The following is a 19,389-nucleotide window of genomic DNA, read 5'->3' as shown; positions in this document are numbered from 1 at the left end:
AAAAAATAGTGTTATATTCTAAAAAAAAATAAAGTTACAAAAAAAAAGAATATACATGATATCTGAGTAGTACAAATTCCTATCTAGGAGGAGTATGACATCAATGCTTATTAAATAAAAATATTATACACATAATGGGGTCTGACACTGTGTTCCAAAACAGCAACAAATAAAACCCCCATGATGCCAAATAAAAACCATTTACTCAGGAGGCCCAGAGTACCCAGACAAATGAGGAATATAGGTTCCTTCTGCTTTGAGTGAGGCGAAAACAGGACAGGTTGCTCATTTCATCCAATGTAGGAGGTAAAATCTTCTAAAAAGCATTCCAGGATGGAGCTGTTTCAAAGGTGGTTTTCATCTCCAATTTCTGTAGTCATCTCTAACCTATAAAATTGTTAAGTAAATTAAGAATAAGAAGAAACATCAATGCCCTTTCTCTCTCTATTTCTTTCTTTCTGTTTTTCAGAATAAATAAAGGAGTTGGAGGAGAAATAGACTGTTTTGTTATTTACTAAGCAGTATTGGGGGAAAACTGGCAAAGTAAATGGTAAAGAACCTTAGCCATGTTTTTAAAATGTAAATCCAAATCATCTTGGTGGTCAGTATTCCTTCTAATGACCTAGTGATGGTTATCTAAAATGGAACAACTACATACATCTAAAACTACAACTTCATAAGCATACAATATTCTAAAATTCTTGATCTGGACTACTTCTTTCAGTAATGAAGCTCGAATTTTCAATGTTCTGTCTGGTTCATACTGTAGGCTCATACTGATTTTATCCTTAAACAGATTAGCAGGTAATTTTCTTAAGACCATGTAGTTAAATGGATCTCCTTATGCTGTGCTTGTACAATTAAAAAAAATCCCCAAATTTACATGCAGGATTTCACATTTATTTTTATAGATTTTCCTTTGATATTATTATTTCAAACCCTCAAGATAATTTTGAATATTGGGCCCATCAATCATTATGCCAACACTTTATTTGGCTTTCGGTGAAAATCTGATAAAGATATCTTCAGATACATTCATTTAGATAAAAAAAAATACAAAATGTTGAATGAGATAGGAGCAGAGTCAGAGTCCTATAGATGACACTAAAGTCATTCCTGTAAGTGGGTATTAGTCAACCCTCTAGATACTTCCTGCATATCAGCCCCGCAGGAAGTCTACTCCTGTGCAGCCAGAGTTTCAGAGTTTTAACGACATGAATCAATAAGTTCACTTTTCATGGAGATATCTAAAATGAAGAATGAAGATATATGACATGACAGCATTCTCTAGCAGAATATTCCATTCTTAAATATCAGATTTTGTTTCTGATTTCTGTCCTATTATTTTATTTATGTTAAAGTTATTTTGTCATTTCCTCCCCCCAACTACTTCTTCATCCATTTTCATTACCCTCTGCTCTGTTATCACTTTGAGGCATTCTGAGTGGAGCACATAACTGCAGATGTACTGATACACAGATATGTACTGGTCTGTATGGATGAGAATTAACATCTGTACCCTTATAGCACTAAGCTTAAATGGTTCTTAACATTTGAATGTTGACTTTCTAAAGAAACCAAAACAAGAATTATTTTTTATCTTTAAAATATTGATCTATAGAAATAGAAAAATTGTTTGATTTAATTTTCTCCCATCCAGATGTAACTTGTGAAATTCTACCCTATGGGTGAAATAATAAGAAAAGATCAAAGCAAAGAGATGGCAGGATGTTAGGTATTCTAAATGATTTTAATAAAATCTTATGATCTGTCATATCAAGGGCTGTGAACCAGTTTCAGACAGGAAGAAAGAAGATGAGTGAAAGGCAAACACAGCGTGGAATTGCTTAATAACAAAGGATGAGTTTGGCAGATGGTAGACTCCATTCGCTGCTTGAAAGGTGGGGGAGGATAAAGTGGACTTTGCTTTGCAGAAAAGAGAAAATCGCTCTTTTCCACCTTGCTAGATGCCTGCAGGTCTGTGTACCTTCTCATACTTTGTCAAATAGATGAGCTTGATGGTTCTGAAATAGAGCCTCTCTGGGATGTATTGGCAGAGATTCCTTCTTCACACTTGGAGTGATAATTCAGAAAAACCAGTTTTAAAGCACTGCATTAGGATTCTTTATGATCACTTGTAATGAGGTGTCATTATCAGAGAAATTAAGGGAATGTATAAGGATGTCACATCAGTTAAGCTACATAGTTAGAGTTATTTAAATTCTAAGTTTATTTATTTATTTTGAGAGAGAGAGACAACACAAGTTGGGGAGGGGCAGAGAGAAGGAGAGACAGAATCCCAAGCAGGCTCTGTGCAATCATTGCAGAGCCCAACGTGGGGCTCGAACTCACATGCTGTGAGATCATAACTTGAGCTGAAATCAAGAGTCAGATGCTTAACTGACTGTGCCACCCAGACACCCCTAGAGTTATTTCAGATGGCAAGAGAGCTAGTTATGTAATTATAATATTTCTGAGTAGGAATGCAATGAAACATTTATTGAGTGCAAGGTACTGTTCTGAACACTGTATCTATTACCACATTTAATTCTTACAATCATCATGGGAGATGGGTGTAATTTTTATATCCCATTTTTCTGATGGAGAAGCAGGTAAAGTAATTTGCCTAAAAACTGAAATGTAGTGAAACCCTGAATTTGAACCCAAGAAATCTAGTTCTAGAGTTTATTGTACTTAACCAAGATGCTGTCCTGGCTGTCAGGATTGTAGAGAGATAAAGCAACTACAAATTTGAAGCATAAACCAACTTTGTTGGAAGTCGGCTGGTCAGTGGAATAATCAAGGATGCTACGTTGGTGGAAGTTCTAGATTGATGACATAAAAACTGTGGATTTGTCCAATTTAAGTACTGTCTCCAATAGGTTTGGAGTTGCTATATAATAATTTGTCTGGTCTTTGTCCCAGGTTTCTGGCATGAAGTTCTAAAACCCTTGGAACTTCCCAAATGATGGAAGTATTTTTGTTATTTATGAGCCCCTTAGATTATGTCTGAGTTTATCCTAATGAGAGGACTCAAGCGTGGTGCCCTAGATAGCTTCAGGATGGGTGCTGGTTACTATGTGAATAGAGGGTTGGGACTTAGAGGCAGACTGACCGGGGCACAGTGGGGGGGCTGGAGATTGAGCTAAATCACACAGCCAATCATTTAATCAATTATGTGTATGTACTGAAATCCTAATAAAAACTTTGGAAACCAAAGCTTAGTTATGTTTCCTGGCTGGTGTACATATTGATGTGCTAGGAGGGTGAGGTGTCCTAATTTCATGAAGAGTTGTATCCTTTATAACAAAACTGTAATCATAAGTATAATGCTCTCCTGAGTTCTATGAGTCATTCTAGTGAATTATCAAACATTAGGGGGCTTATGGGAATGTCACAGGTTTATAACCAGTTGCTCTGAAGTGAGGGCAGTTTTGTTGTAGCCTGGGCCCTTTAACATGTTGGCTCTTTGTTAACTCCAGGTATATCATACTAGAATTTAATTGAAGTACACCAGTTGGAGTTGAAATAGAATGGGGTGAATAAAGATAAACATTAATTATTACTTCCTTACATTTGGTAACAAAGGTAAGACTTGACTTTATTAAATACTGTAGTCAAGGATGTAGAGAAGTGTGAAAGAGAGCCGGTTTTGAACTCCTACTGAAGGATGTACATGTTTGTATATGTTCATGGTTTGAGTGTGTATAAAAATAGGAATATTTTGAACTGTGTATGTGATCCTTTGCTTTGATTAGAGAGAAAAAACTTATCAAGAGAATAGAAGCTGGGATAGTTCATTGACGTTGAATCTTTCTTTTCATTGTAAATTTATAAACACAGGCAGGAAGGAGTTTATGGTATCACTGAACCTTAGTGCAGCGATGACAATATTGAAGTGAATCAATTCAGATTTGACAACTTGTTCAAATGTCACATATCCAGTCAGGGTCAAGCTGGGACTGGATTCCAAGCGGCTCTAAGGCTGAACTGGAATCTAGCCTTGAAGTTTTCCAGTCTACAAAAGCTATCCACTAAAGAAGAGGTTGTGCATATGTCTTAAACAGTTACATATTTGTACTCATTATATAAATTGGTGAGTAATATATAAATGCATTCTTAATGCAAAATTCAACAACACAGCAATAACCATGAATAAATAGAATAAACATCAAAATTTCTTTTTCCCTTACCAAATACAGTTCACTCTTGCAGGAAGCCATTTTCATAGTTCTAAACATTTCCCCATGTATTTACAGGTACTTAGTGATATATTGACTTGGTGAAAAGTGCTTTTCCATAAAAAAGTTCATGAGTACGTATTTCTCTTCAGCTTTCTTTTCATACTTAATGATAAGTATTGGGCATATATCTATGTAATCATTGTAACTTTAACTCATTCTTCTAACTCTTGCATGGAATGTATATATTCAATTGTGTATAAAAAATAAAAAAGAAGACAATATTCTTATCATCTGACTGAGAGAAACTAAAAGAATTTCACTTTTACTTTATGGATTTCCATGACTTTCCTTTTATTATTGTTTGTTTCTTGTGTTGTACATTGTTCTCTGAAATTAAACTGTTTTTTCTAAATGTCTTTCATCTCTTTCTCTTTCTTAAAAGAAGCATATTTGTAATAGATGCCTACTGCACCATTTCTAACTTTAGTTTATTTAAATACATCATCATGTGATTAACTGTAAATATATGTCTAATTCTTTATGTACTCTGATGAAAAGAGGATTTGTGATTATTAGGATCAGAAATTATTCATGGGTTGCAAAGAAAACAAACAGAAAAGAACATGGTGTATGCTTCAGTTATGTGTAATCACTTAAAGTGTTTTTCTACGTACTTGAGCTGGCGTAACATTAGACCCTCAAAATATTATTTACTATATGTTCTTAATACAGATTTACAATATTAGGTGGTTGATCTCCCTACAAAACATTAGAAATTAAAGATGGGCTCAGTGGCTGAAATATTCACATTTAATTTTTAATCCTACTTGATTTTTTGATAGAAATCATTCCCTAATTCTTATTATCTCATGCTCATTCAGTTTGATGAAGACTGCTTAGAGCTCAATTACATTAAGAATGGAAACTTCTTTCTAGGTAACTTACTGCATAAATTACGGTTTCTGAAATACATACAGTGGATTTCACCAGTCCTTTTATTTACAGTTGAAAGACAAGCAAGTTTCAGATGGTTTCCCAACAGGCCCAAAATGCAAGCAGGATTTGAGTATTATCAATTGATAAGAAATATGGATAAACAGAGCATAATAGCAAACATATACACATATATATGCTTTTTTCTTTTTTTTTAATTTTTGAAAGTGTTTTTTATTTATTTTTGAGAGAAAGACACAGGGTGAGCAAGGGAGGGTCAGAGAGAGAGAGAAGGAGATACAGAATCCGAAGCAGGCTCCAGGCTCTGAGTTAGCTGTCAGCACAGAGCCTTACGCGGGGCTTGAACCCACGACCCGTGAGATCATGACCTGAGCTGAAGCCGGATGCTTAACCAATTGAGCCACCCAGGTGCCCCTGCTTTTTAATTGGGATAGTTTTAACATAAATGTTTCTGTTTTATAGGCCCTTGCTATTAGTCAGTTGGACAGTGACTAAATAAATGATAATCATGTTGCTGATGGAAAGTTTTTGATGTATATAAATCATCACTGTGTTTCTTCCATTCTTCATCACAGTCTATTTGAATGTAAAACATAATGCTAGGTACACCAAAGCCCAAGTTTTAAATGGTCTATCATGCCTGACAAGAACATAAGACAAAGGATAACAGCAAAATTAACAATACAATTAATCAAATTAACTTAAAAGGTAATATAAATTTCTCCCTCTAAAAGTCTCATTAATATTTATGGAATTAATAATCTATGGCAGCAAATAATTAAAAAGGATATTTAATCTGGGGTATTACTAAATTTGGGACACAGATGAGCAACATACAAAAAGAGGTTTTTTTTGAGGGACACTAACAGTGAAGAGTCTTGTAGTTTTTTGTTCATTGATTACCTTATGTATACCTAATACAGTGTGGCATATATAGTCATAGAGTGTGACATAGAGTCAATCTACATTCAAATTATTGATTTTGATGTATTAAAACATGTTGAATGATTTTTTTTTTAAGGAGACAGCCTGGTATTGTTGTTAAAAACTGGGACTTTGTAGTATTACAGATCTGAGTTTGAAATCCAGCTCCTTCCATACTAGCTCTGGGACCTTAGGCTATTTAGTTAAGCTCTCCAAGCTTTAGTTTTCTCATTTATAAAATTGGATAATGATACCTACCCATAGAATTGTTGTGAAAATTAAATTGACATGGAAGAAGTGCTTAGCACCAGAAAATTATCTCTATACACTCTTACATGGTAGACATTATGATTTGGAAGTTTAAGTGGGGGCATTTATTACCTAAGAAATATCATAGCTCTGTGCATGTATCTCCATGTCTGATTTCAAGTTGGGAAGTCATTTTTCTACACATGCATTCAACAAACCTATGTTTGGAAACCTATGGGGATGGTAAGTTTGGAGGGAAAAGTCAGAAGCTCATTACTGAACATGTCAAATTTGAAATACATGTTGGATAACCAAGTGGAAACACTTCATGGAAGAGGTCCAGGCTGGAAATGTACATTTGCAATCATCAGGGCATAGATGCTACTTAAAGTCATGAGACTGGTGAGATTACCTAGAGAATAAGGGTAGAGAGAAAAATGAAGTCCAAGGACTTAGAGCTGAGATACTGAAAAATTTGGAGTATTAAGACACGAGGAGTTAGCAAACTGAGTAAGGAGAAAGGACCAGAAGGAAGGAGGCAATTAGTTAGTAAAGACTCCATTATTAAAGATCAGACTTTGGAAGGAAACCGGGGCTAAAAGCGGCTCACCTGCTAGTAAAGAGGGAGGTTTATTTCAAACAAGATGGAGAACCCATCAATGCAGTGCCCCTATCAGAGCTGTTGGCTGCAAGCTCGGGTCCACTCTCTAGGACAGCAGGCCATCCTGCAGCCTGCTGCACCGTTATCTGGATGACACCAAGATGCAGAGGTCACGGTCCCTGCTGAACCCCGAGAACCAGGATAGGTGTCCCTACATGGAGCACCCCACCCAAAATATGACCCCAGGTCCCAGCATCCTCCTCAGGCTAACCACCGAGAGAACATTGAGAGACGGCAATGAACCAAGACTTCCCTGTGCCACAGCTACTCCCGGCCAGCGAGGGCACTGTGGAAGTGTGTGCCCTGTTCACATGGACACTCAACCTGCAGATGGACAGTGAGGCTCTCTTCAGCTGTGAGGTCAAGCACCCAGTGCTGTTGATTCCCATACAGGCAGAGGTCACACTGGCTAAGACTTACATGTCTTCCCCAACTCAGATACTACTCGCTACAAGAAGACAGATACTTGGTGGCCCAGAACCCATCTCAGTAGGTGGCAGCTACATTCTTCCCATTGATGGAGCCAGAAGCCTTGCAGTCACCCTCTTTTCTGCTTGCTTTTCATACTCTACATCCAAGCCAGCCTCAAGCCCTGGCAGCTAAACCTCAGAACTTATCCCACATCTGCCACTTCTCGTGGTTTCCTCTCTAACCACCCAATTCAAGCATTGTCAGTTCCTGCTGGATTCTTATAGTCACCTCAAGACTGGTCTTTCTGCTCATACTTTGTCCTTTTCTGTTCTTTGTTTTAATCAATATGTTTAAAATATAAATCAGATCATGACACACATATACACTCACCCCAAGCCCTTCAGTGGTAGACAAATATATTCATAGAACAGAATAGAGTCCAGAAATAGATCCACATAGAGAGAGTCAAATGGTTTCTGACAAAGGCCCCCAAGCTGTTTAATGAGAAAAGAGAAGTCTTTTTTAATAGATAGCCTGAACAACTGGAGAAACTTAAGGACAAAATGATCCCAGTTCCCTACCTTGCATACAAACAAGAATTAATTTGAGATGAATCATAGGGATAAATGTGAAACCCATCTTTGTGATGTTGAGGTAGGCAGAATTTCTTTAAAATATCACAAAAAGCAACGAATGAGAAATTGAAAATTGGTAACTTGGACTTAATCAAAATTTAAAACTTTTGCTCATAAGAAGGCACCTTTAAGAAAATGAAAAGGCAAAGTACAAAGAGAAATATTTTTAATGTAGATACATGACAAAGGATTTATATCCAGAATATATAAAGAACTACTCCAGATCAATAATGACAAGACACCTCAATTAAGAAAAAAGAATACATACAAATGGCCAATAAGCATATTGAAAGGTGTATAATATCATTAGTCATCAGGAAAATGAAGACTAAAACCTCAGTGAGATACCATTTCACAACAACTAGAATTGCTAAAAGTGAAAAAACTGGTAATACCAAATGCTAACAGGGACATAGAATAATCAGAACCTTTATACACTGCTGGTGGGAATAAAAAATGGTTCTACTACTTTTGAATATTAGCAGTTGCTTACCAAGATAAAAATACTCGTACTTTATGACCCAGTAACTTCACTCCTAAGTATTTATCCAAGAGAAATGGAAATGTATGTCCTCAAAGATTTGGACATGAATGTTCATAGCAGTTTTATTCATCACAAGAACAACAATAAAAATCATAAGTAACACAAGTGTCCATAATTAGGAAAATGGGTGAAAAAATTTGTGATCTATTTATACAAATGAACTGCTTCTCATCAATACAAATGAACTACTGTTATACACAACATGGATAGAGCTCAAAAACATTATGCCAAGTGAAACAAGCCATACAGCAAAGAGTACATACTGCATGATTCCATTTATATAATAAACTAGAAAGTAAAAAAAAAAAAGATCAGACATTGTATAAGTGCATTGGTAGGCGTCATTGTTTAGTTATGAGCAATTGGTGAACCCTTAAGTGCAGACCAGGTAAACTAGGTGTATCTTGCACTTAGTGTGGTACACCTCATCTGGTCCTTGAACTATTCACTCAGCCATCCTGAATAAAAGTATCATGCTCTGCAAGGGCATGGGAACTTAAAGACCTGTGCTGGCATCCTAGCTTCCCTGCATTTTCAGCTGAGTGACCTTGAGAAACCTGATTGCTTTCCATGACCTCCGGTGTACTTGTCTGTAAAATACTAGTGTTGTCATGAAATTAAATAGGAAAATGCCTGTCAAGGTAAGTGCTCAATTATTATCATTATTATCAATTATCATTAGGGGTATTTAAAATATAAAGAAGGGGTGCCTGGATGGTTCAATGGGTTATGTGTCTAACTCTTGATTTCGACTCATGATCTTATGGTTCATGGGATCGAGCCCCATATCAGGCTCTGTGCTGACAGCATGGATCCTGCTTGAGATTCTCTCTCCCCACCTCTCTGCACCTTCCTCTGCTTGCATGTGCACTCATACACACACACACTCTCTCTCTCTCTCTCTCTATCACTAAATAAATATTAAAATACAAAGGAAAGCTCATTACCTATGCTACAATTTATTGTTTTGAACTATTTAACATCTGGCTAATTTGATTACTAAGAAAAAGTGTTTCACTTTTCTTTTTATACATAAAACAATGTATCAAAGATACAGAAAATACAGCTCATGGATAGAGTAGCTAGCCAGACAATGAGAAGACATTTAACTGAATGTGATAAATTATGCTCTATGGATAATGGAGGAGCAAAAACAATAGAAGACATAATCCTTTCTTTAAGGTGCTCATGGTTAGAATGAAAGTGTTCTGAAAATAATTATTAAAGTGTAAAACAATAGGACCACACTAGATCTATATCTCTCATGATTATAATTAGATATTATTTCAAAAAGGATTTGGTAGCCAGGCAAATTGAAAGCTTCTATGTACACGTAATGACTGATATGGTTGGGTTTGTATTTGCTATGTTGGTATTTTGTTTTTGTTTTTTTGTTTCTGCTTTCTTTAATCAACTATTTAAAAATGTTAATTGCTTTATTAATTTTTTAGGTATATGTCTTAGTTGTTTTGTGGTTACTCTAAGAATTATAAAATGAATCACTTTTAAAAATTATTTTTAAAAATTTTATTTTTTAAGTTTATTTTTGAGACAGAGAGAGTACAAGTGGGGAAAAGATGGGGAGAGAGAGAGACAGGAAGACAGAGAGAGAGAGAATCCTAAGCAGGTTCTGCACCATCAGCCCAGAGACTGATCTGAACTGTGAGATCATGACCTGAGCTGAGGTTGAACATTTCACTGACTGAGCCATTCAGGTGCCCCTAAAAATGAATCTTTAACCTACCTTAAATTAATACTAAATCATTTTACAAACAATGGAAGAAATAAATGTATAAAGGTATATTCCATTTAGCTTGCTCTCATTTTTTTGTTAGTACTGTCATACATTTTTCTTTTAGGCATGTTATAAATCACATAGTACATTGGTGACATTTTTTGCTTTGAACAATCAGTTTTCTGCAAAGATGTTAAATACAGTCTTTTGTAATTGTGCACACTTCTGATTTTTCATATGGGGTCATTTTTTTCAGCTTGAATGACTTCTCTTAGTAATTTTTGAGGTATAGGTCTGTTAGCAATGAATTCTCTCAGTTTTTGTTTGTATGAAAAATGCCTTTATTTCATCTTAATTTCTGTAGGATATAGGATTCTAGATTGATTCACCCCACCCCCACTCCTGCCTTCAGCATTCAAAAAATGTCATCTGGATTCCACTGTTTATGATGAGTTTTTGCTATTGTCAAATTTCTGCTGATTCTATCAATATATGTCTTTTTTCCTTTGGCTCTTTTTAAATTCTTTATATTTTATTTTCAGCAGTTTAATTATGATTTCCCTGGTATAGTATTCTTTATGTTTATTCCTTAAAATTTTTTTAAAAACTGTTTTTATTTATTTTTGAGAGAGAGAGAGACAGCGTGAGCAGAGGAGGGTCAGAGAGAGAGGGAGACACAGAATCTGAAGATAGGTTCCAGGCTCTGAGCTAGCTGTCAGCACAGAGCCTAACCCACAAAGTGTGAGATCGTGACCTGAGCCGAGGCTGGACACACAACTGACTGAGCCACCCAAGTGCCCCCATTATGTTTATTCTGACTGACATTTGCTAAGTATGATGAATCTTTGAATTGATGATTTTTATGAATTTTGAAAAATTTATGGTCATTATTTTTTTCATATTTCTTTTACCATGTATTTTCTTTTTCTTGGATTACAATTCCATGTATGTTACTGTCTCACAAGTTTCTGGTGCTTTGTTATTATTTGGTTAAAATTTAAAAAAATTTTAATGTTTATTTTTTGAGAGAGACAGAGTGTGAGTGGGGAAGGGGCAGAAAGAGATGGAGACACAGAATCCACAGCAGGTTCCAGGCTCTGAGCTGTCAGCACAGAGCTGGATGTGGGGCTCGAACTCACTAGCCAGGAGATCATGACCTGAGCTGGAGTTGAACATGTAAACTACTGAGTCACCCAGGCACCCCTAAAAAAGTTTTTTTTATGTGTGTTTACTTTCGAGAGACAGAGACAGAGACAGAGACAGACAGACAGACAGACAGACAGATGGTGAGCAAAGGCAGAGAGAGAGGAAGAAAACTTGAAGTGTGCTCCAGGCTCCGTGCTATCAGCACAGAGCCTGATGTGGGGCTGGAACTCACGAACTATGAGATTATGACCTGAGCTGAGGTTGGACACTTAACTACCGAGCCACCCAAGCACCACTGTTATTATTTTTTTTAATATTTTATCTCCCTGTTATTCAGATTGAGTAATTCTTTTCATCTATCTACAAGTTCACTCATCCTTTATTCTACTATGCCCAGTCTATTTTTAAAGCCCATCCAGTACATTCTTTATTTCAACTTAAAAAATTTTAATTTCTAGGATATTCAAATTTTTTGTAGAGCTTCCATTTCTTTGCTGAAATTCCTATCTGATCATCCATTTTGTCCATCCTTTTCTCTGCATATTTACAATAGTTATTTAAAAATCTAAGTCTTCTAATGACATCTTGACTAATTATGGATCTGCTTCTATTGGATTTTTTTCTCTCTTGGTTATAGGTCACATTTTCAAGCATTAGCCCATGTCTCATATTTAAAAAAATATTTTTTAGGGGAGCCTGGGTGGCTCAGTTGGTTATGTGTCCGACTTGGGCTCAGGTCATGATCTCATGGTAAGTGAGTGTGAGCCCTGCATCAAGCTCTGTGCTGACAGCTCAGAGCCTGGGGCCTGCTTCAGATTCTGTCTCCCTCTCTCTCTGCTCCTCCCCTGCTCGAGCTCTATCTCTGTCTCTCAATCATAAATAAATGTTAAAAAATATTTGAGAGACAGAGACAGAGCATAAACATGGGAGGGGTAGACAAAGAATCTGAAGCAGGTTCCAGGCTCTGAGCTGCCAGCACAGAACCCTGTGTGGAGCTCCGAACTCACAAACCATGAGATCATGACCCGAGCCGAAGTCCAACACTTAACTGACTGAGCCACCCAGGTGCCTCTCATAATTTTTATTGTATGCTAGATATTATATGCGAAAAACAAGGAACCATAAAGCTTGAACTCGATTTATTTTTCTCTTTAGAGAACATGCTATTTCCTTTGTAAGGGTAAGAGTTTGACTTTTTTATTTTAGTAGAGTTGAGCTGCATCGGTACTAGGTTAAAGCTTTAATTCCAGATCGTCTCTGTTTTAAAATATGTTTTGGATGAGTTCAGTTCTACTCCTCAGATAGGACTTTATGACTCAACTAGAAGTCAATAAAAACTGTCTCTGCTTTCGAGCTCTGCCCTCAGCTGGTATTTAGTAAGACTGGAGAAGAATTGCTGGCTCAGAAGATTAGTGTTACATTTGAGATTTCTAGAGTTTATACCATCTTTCCAGTTTGTACAGTCATACAATTTTATTTGTCCATTTCTTTGTCCCAGCAAAGAAGGCTTATAGAGGAGGAGCTCATCTTCTTGTTTATATCCCCAGATAAGACATATTCCCAGATGAGAAAGCAATCACAGTCTTTACTTACCTGGAAAAGGCTCACAGTTTTCTCTCAAATTTTGATTGTGTTGTGTGAATTACTCTTTGGTGGCTTTAAATTAAAGCACACTTGGAGAGTCTGTCGAAGATGCTGCCTGGAAGGTGCAAGTGTGGACTCTGTGCAGTGTCTAAATTTACTGAGTTTCCTGCTTTCCAGGTAAAATATGGCTAGAAGTTTGTGGAGTAAGTGGAAAAGGAAGATGGGTGCTGAAAAGAGAAAAAGGAATGCCCCCAAAGGACATAGCAGACTGAAAAGTATTCTTAAAGTAGATAGTGATGTTTTCATGAAAGATGTTCAAGAGATAGCAACTGTGGTGGTACTGAAACGTTGTCAAGGGAAAACTCAGTGCGTGGTGCAAGATGAAAAGGATGACATGAAAATGGAGACTAATATTTAGAAAAACCAAGAGTGTTCTAGACCAGCATGGACAGTACCACATATGGATGAACCAGAGACAACAGAAAAGGCTGAAGGCAAAGTGAGAAAAAGGTAAGGGGAAAAGCAAAGCAAAACAGTAAAGGTAGTGAAGTGTTGGACCTGGTAGACTCTTAAAAACTTGAAATACATGGGATAAGTCTTTGATTAAAATATATAGACTTGGCTTTCAACTTCCAGCAAACGAAAACTTTGTTTCCAGACTTAGCTCTTCACTTCAAACCCAACTTAACTCCTCAAATTTGTTTTGGGGACTTGAATAAAATATTTTCTTTGATGAATTAAAAAAAAGCATACTTTATAGTTTAGCTGGTATATTCTTGTTAATGGCAAGAGCAATATTTCTTTATGATTTTCTGCTCTGTAAGTAGAAGTGGACTTTTATAATTTAGTCTGATACCTTTAATAATAAAAGAAGTTGATAGACATCCTTCATTAAAAGTCCTTGGACCACACTTACATTCAGGGCGGTAATGTAATCAGTGTGGCCGAGTGCTGGTTAAGACAAACTGGCTGGCTGGTGTAGCTTCTGGTGAGGGGACTGTCATATTTTAGAATAGTGCTGTTAGCAATGAAAAACATGAGCGTAAAGATAAGTTGACTATGAAAGTCTTATGGAATAGTGACTGAGATAGACATTTTTAACTTTGGATTTCAAATGAAAGTTTAACCAATATATCTCTCATTCAGAGTGGCATTAGCAATATCAAGTGTAAAGTAACAGACATTTTTTTCCTGCACTGATCGATTGCCTGCCTTGTATTTGAGAGAAGTCATGCCTGCAGTCTTGTTTCTTTTTCTTTTTTTAAAAAATATAATTTATTATCAAGTTGCCTAAAATACAGTGTATATAGTGTGCTCTTGGTTGGTTTTGGGGGTAGATTCCCATGATTCATCATTTACACACAACACTCAGTGCTCATCCCAACAAGTGACCTCCTCGATGTCCATCACCCATTTTCTCCTCTCCTCCCACCCTCAATCAACCCTTTGTATTTAAGAGACTCTTATGGTTTGCCTCCCTCCCTCTCTGTTTGTCACGATTTTTTCCTTTGTTCCTTATATTTTCTATCTTTTGACTAGTTATACTCTAAGGCAGTTAAAGAGACTCCCTAGCTGAAGTTTTGCTCCTGAAAATTCTGTCATTTGGCACTGGGTAAAATGAGTGCTCTGGTAGAAAAATAGAAGCACAGCTTCCTTTATAGATCTTGTTCACAATGGGAGGTGGGGGCTGTGATCCCTCTCCCGCTGGCAGCCCAGTGATATAAATCAGGCTCTAGCACTTCAGTCAGCTTTACCTAGGGTGAACAAAATCCAGGTCTTTAAATAACATATGGCTGTGCTGTGGTTTCATTGCTCTGACAGAGCGTGATCTAAACTGTCAGTTTCTAATCTAAGGAAAGATCGGGGAAATGAGGAGGAAATGACAGTGAAGAATTTTATTTCTTTTGGGAAGAAAAAGGAGGTAATGCTCCAAATAAATAAATAAATAAATAACTATGTTTAGGGTTTGATTTTATTTATTTATTTTCTTTTTTCTTCCCCCCCCAATTTTGATTTAAATTCTAGTTAGTTAACTTATAGTGTAATATTGGTTTCATGAGTAGAATTTAGTGATTTATCACTCACATATAAACCCAATGCTCAACACAAGTGCCCTCCTTAATGCCCATCACCCATTTAGCCCATCCCCCTGCCTACCTGCCCTCCAGCAAGCCTCAGTTTGTTCTTATAGTCTTTTAAGGTTTGCTTCCCTTTTTTTCTCTCTCTTTTTTGTTTCCACGTCTGGGTGTTGATTTTAGAGTCTTTGCCAGTATGGTCTTACCTAGAATCTCTGTGGCTCATTGAATTTTAATGTCTTTATCCTAAACTTCAAGATATTCTCCAGGGGAATGCAGAACCATTTTCGTTGTTGTTATTGTTGTTAACATTTATGTTCATGACAGTACATATTGTAAGACAGAAATTTGATTCTAACCTCAGACTAAAGATTATATTTCTGAATCCATGCTTTGAAAAAATATACTATATCCTGAAAAGAGAAACAAATAAGAGCAACAACTACCTGTTACTATTATACTAACTTTATGCACTTAGTAAGTGGTGTGCTCTGTCGTACACATGTCAAATAGTCAAGAAAGTGCTGAATGGAAGTCTAACACCTTTGGACATATTGTGATAAATAAACATATGAGACAAAAAAAATTGTACTATCTTTAAGCAGTAGAAATCAATATAGAATGATATCTTTTAGGTTGAAACAGTACATTTTGAGGACATATCTAAGCATTTAGATAAAAGGGACTGTTGAAGTGCAGTTCCACAGATAGGCTGATGTTAGGTCTCAAAGGAGAGAAAAGGAGGATACTTTTAGTGCCAAAAGCCCTGATGTTCGTGTTTGTATCCACAAGACAAAAATCATGAAACCATCCCTAAATTCTAAAATATTCTAAAGAACATTTTGAATGCAATTCTGGAAGGCTTATTTACCGTTTTACTGGGTGTTTTACTTTGTACTTTGTCTGCACTTGTTTCCCCAATATTCTAGAATTGCATTCATCTTTCAGATTTTCTGATGCTATGCGAGAAGAACACTGGGTATGTTGGTAGCTGTGTACTTAGAGATTTAAATGTAAACTTAGGAAAAGTTTTCCCTTGCAAGAGGGAGGTCATGGAAAACATCTTGGACACTGAAAAATGGACAATGGTAGTCTTTTCTAGGTAGAAAAGTTCAAATGGGTAACTCTGATCTGAGACCTTCTATTTGTCCCTCAAGATCAATTTTCTACTTTTCTGCACTCTGTTCTCTGCCTCAGGGGGCTAACTTGTATGGCTCCCATTCCCTTTGTTTTCAGATGTGTTTGGCCAGTGGAGAGACCTGATAAAAGAGAAAAAGGAAGGAAAGAGCTGATCAGGTATTTCCCTCCTGGATTTCTTACTGTGAGGCTGACTCAGTCCCTCTCAACAGAAGTCTCTGGTCCTCTCCAGGGATTATTCTACTTGATTTTCTCCCTTAAGATTCCAGTAACCATGCTTATCTCATTCATTCTGGTGTGGGTACAGTCACAGTTAGGCCACTCCAGTCCTGGTTGGTTCTCCTGTATATTGTAGTTCCCTGACAGCATTGCCTTTCTAATCAATCCCTTTGTAAATAAACTCTTCTCAAAGTAGCCTATTTCAAGCGTACCACCTATTTCCTGTTGAGATTCTGATAAAAATTCTATTAATCCACAAGAAAGCAAATCTATTAAGGATCTGTATATTAGGCATATAATGTTATTAGATTTACACTGGATTAGTGATTAATGCTTAATTTCACAAAAAAGCAAAGAACATTATTATTTTCTATTACCTAGAAGAATATTAAACCCAGACCATTAGGATTTCAAAGACCATGTGACTATCATGGTTTTAGAAATTTATTTATTTATCTTAAAAAATTTTTTAATGTCTATTTTTGAGAGACAAGGACAGAGAGAGAGAGAGAGAGAGAGAGCGCGTGAGCGAGAGCGAGCAGGGGAGGGACAGAGAGAGAGGGAAATACAGAATCTGAAGTAGGCTCCAGTCTCGAGCTGTCAGCACAGAGCCCCATATAGGGCTTGAACTCACCAGCTGTGAGACCATGAGCTGAGCGTAAGTCAGATGCTTAACTGACTGAGCCACCCAGATGTCCCTGTAAATTTATTTTTAAGGAAAATAAAATTATGTATGCAGCCAATGGCTTGGTACCAGCTTTCACTTTTTCTTCATGGAGATATGTCTGCTTTCAAATCTTTTTGAAATCATATGAAAAGACAAGCTTAAAAAGAACTAACCTTTTTGTTTCATGAAATACAATTATGACTTAAATGGAAACCATGATTTTGCACCATATTTAGAAAGACTTTTTTGACAGCAAAATTTGCTGACTCATGGAAATGTTAAATTTGACTATGGAATTTTATTTCTGATAAATAGTGATACAGAATACAGTTTTTACTCCTGAAATTGACTTGGTAGGCTCAGAGGTAGAAAAGTATGAAGTGACTCTTTTTACCCAAATGATCTTCATCCTGCATATATAGGATTCACCTCAAATTAGTATGCCAATTTTAATTCAAAGAGTATTTCTTAAGTATCTAACATGTGCTGGAGTCTGTACCAGGTGATAGAAAATGGTAAATACCACAACGTGATCCACAATCTATTGTGGATTATAGGCTCAAAAGAAAGACAAATATGGCATTTTTAGTGTGATGAGTATTATGAAAGAAGCCTGAGAAAAATCTAGGGTTCTCGTCTGAAGGGAAGTCAATCATATATTCCTAAACTATTACCACCCAGTTATCCAAGTAAGACACCTGACTGCCATTCTACATTTTTGACCCTTAACAGTTGGTCACCAAATTGTACCCATTTCTACATCATTAAGCCTATTGCTCTAATTGAAGTCCTCATTTTTTCTCTCCTGGTGTCCTGTACCTATCTCTGCTTCCAGTCTTGCCCTTCAACCCCACATTTCACATTGTTAGCAGAGTGCTCTATCTATAAAGCAAAACCAACCATTTTAACCATGCAAAGATTCCCCAGTGACTTTCCAGCCTATTAAAGATAAGATCCTGTTCTTTAGTTTGATGTATGAGAGTCTCTGTGACCTAGACTCTGTCTCTACCTTCCATTGCATCCCTCCCCTTGAAGGGCAGGCAGTAAATATTGAAAGAATGAGTTAAAGACATTTAAAATAATTTGATTTAACAGAGGTAAATATATAAAGATGTTTTATTAAACTGCAGAGATGTAGGGAGTGAGTCTGTGCTAGTAAAGCTCCTCCTTCCTCCCAAATAACTTCATTCATTCATTCAATATGAATGACATAATCTCTCTATCCCTTTTTCTCTCTCTTCATCTTCTGGGACCCCTATGATTCTGATGTTGTTCCTTTTTAATGAGGCACTGATTTCTTCTCACATCATGCTCTTTTGCTTTATTATCCCCCTTTTTTCTGCTTCATTATTCTCCACAAATTTGTCCTCCATATCACTGATTCACTGTTCTGCCTCATTCATCCTTGCCGCTGTGACATCCATTCTAGATTGCAGCTCAGTTACAGCATTTTTTAAAAATTTCATCCTGACTAACTTTTACTTCTTTTATCTCTGTAGAAAGGGATTCTAATATATTTTCGACCCCAGCTAGTATTATTATTATCATGTTTCTAAATTCTGATTCTGACATCTTGCTTGTATCTGTTGGTTAAGTCCCTGGCTGTCGTGTCTCCTGCTCTTTTTTGGGGTGAATTCCTTCATTTTATCATTTTGAAGGAAGAAAAGTAATTAACAAGGTAAACAGAATATTTAAAATTAAAAAATTGTAAACAACAAACATACACATACACAAAATCAAATAAGTGATGCTAGATTCTAGGTGTGTTTTGTCTGGTTATTGAAGGGAGCTTGACTGATTAGAGAAAAGGGGAAAAAGAAAAGAAAGAAAAAAAGAAAATGTTTGAAAATTTGAGAAAATGAATATGATGAAATAGAGTAACTTGAAATGATGCAAGTAAAATAGAGTTTTAAAAATTTATAAAAAGTAAAAATTTTAGTAAAAAAAAGAAAATATTTTTAACAAAAATTGAAAATATAAATAAATTTTTTATCTTTCTGCATTCAAGTAAAAGAAACGAAAAAAGAAAATTGAAAGATGTCCCAGTGAACAGACAGAAATACGATGATATTACATCATTATCCCGTAGAAGTCAAACTATGAAGCACTTTGTAGTCTGTAACTAAGCAGGCAGAGAGATTTGTGGTGTTCTGAAGACTAAGATTGGCCCAGTTGGGTGGGGTTTAGAGTAACGTCGCCATTATCCACCGGATGGCACTGCTTAGCTTATTGGGGTGGATTGTTTTGGCACCTGTAGGTGTGTA

The 19,389-nt window shown here is 36.3% G+C and overlaps 1 pseudogene; it reads left to right on the top strand.

The window, feature by feature from the left end:
- Positions 1 to 13,211: 13,211 nt before the first annotated feature.
- LOC115277434 lies at positions 13,212 to 13,566 on the top strand (annotated as a pseudogene).
- Positions 13,567 to 19,389: the final 5,823 nt, after the last annotated feature.

Source organism: Suricata suricatta, chromosome 14, assembly GCF_006229205.1.
Source record: "Suricata suricatta isolate VVHF042 chromosome 14, meerkat_22Aug2017_6uvM2_HiC, whole genome shotgun sequence".
Taxonomy (NCBI): domain Eukaryota; kingdom Metazoa; phylum Chordata; class Mammalia; order Carnivora; family Herpestidae; genus Suricata; species Suricata suricatta.
This window is presented reverse-complemented; position numbering and strand designations above follow the sequence as displayed.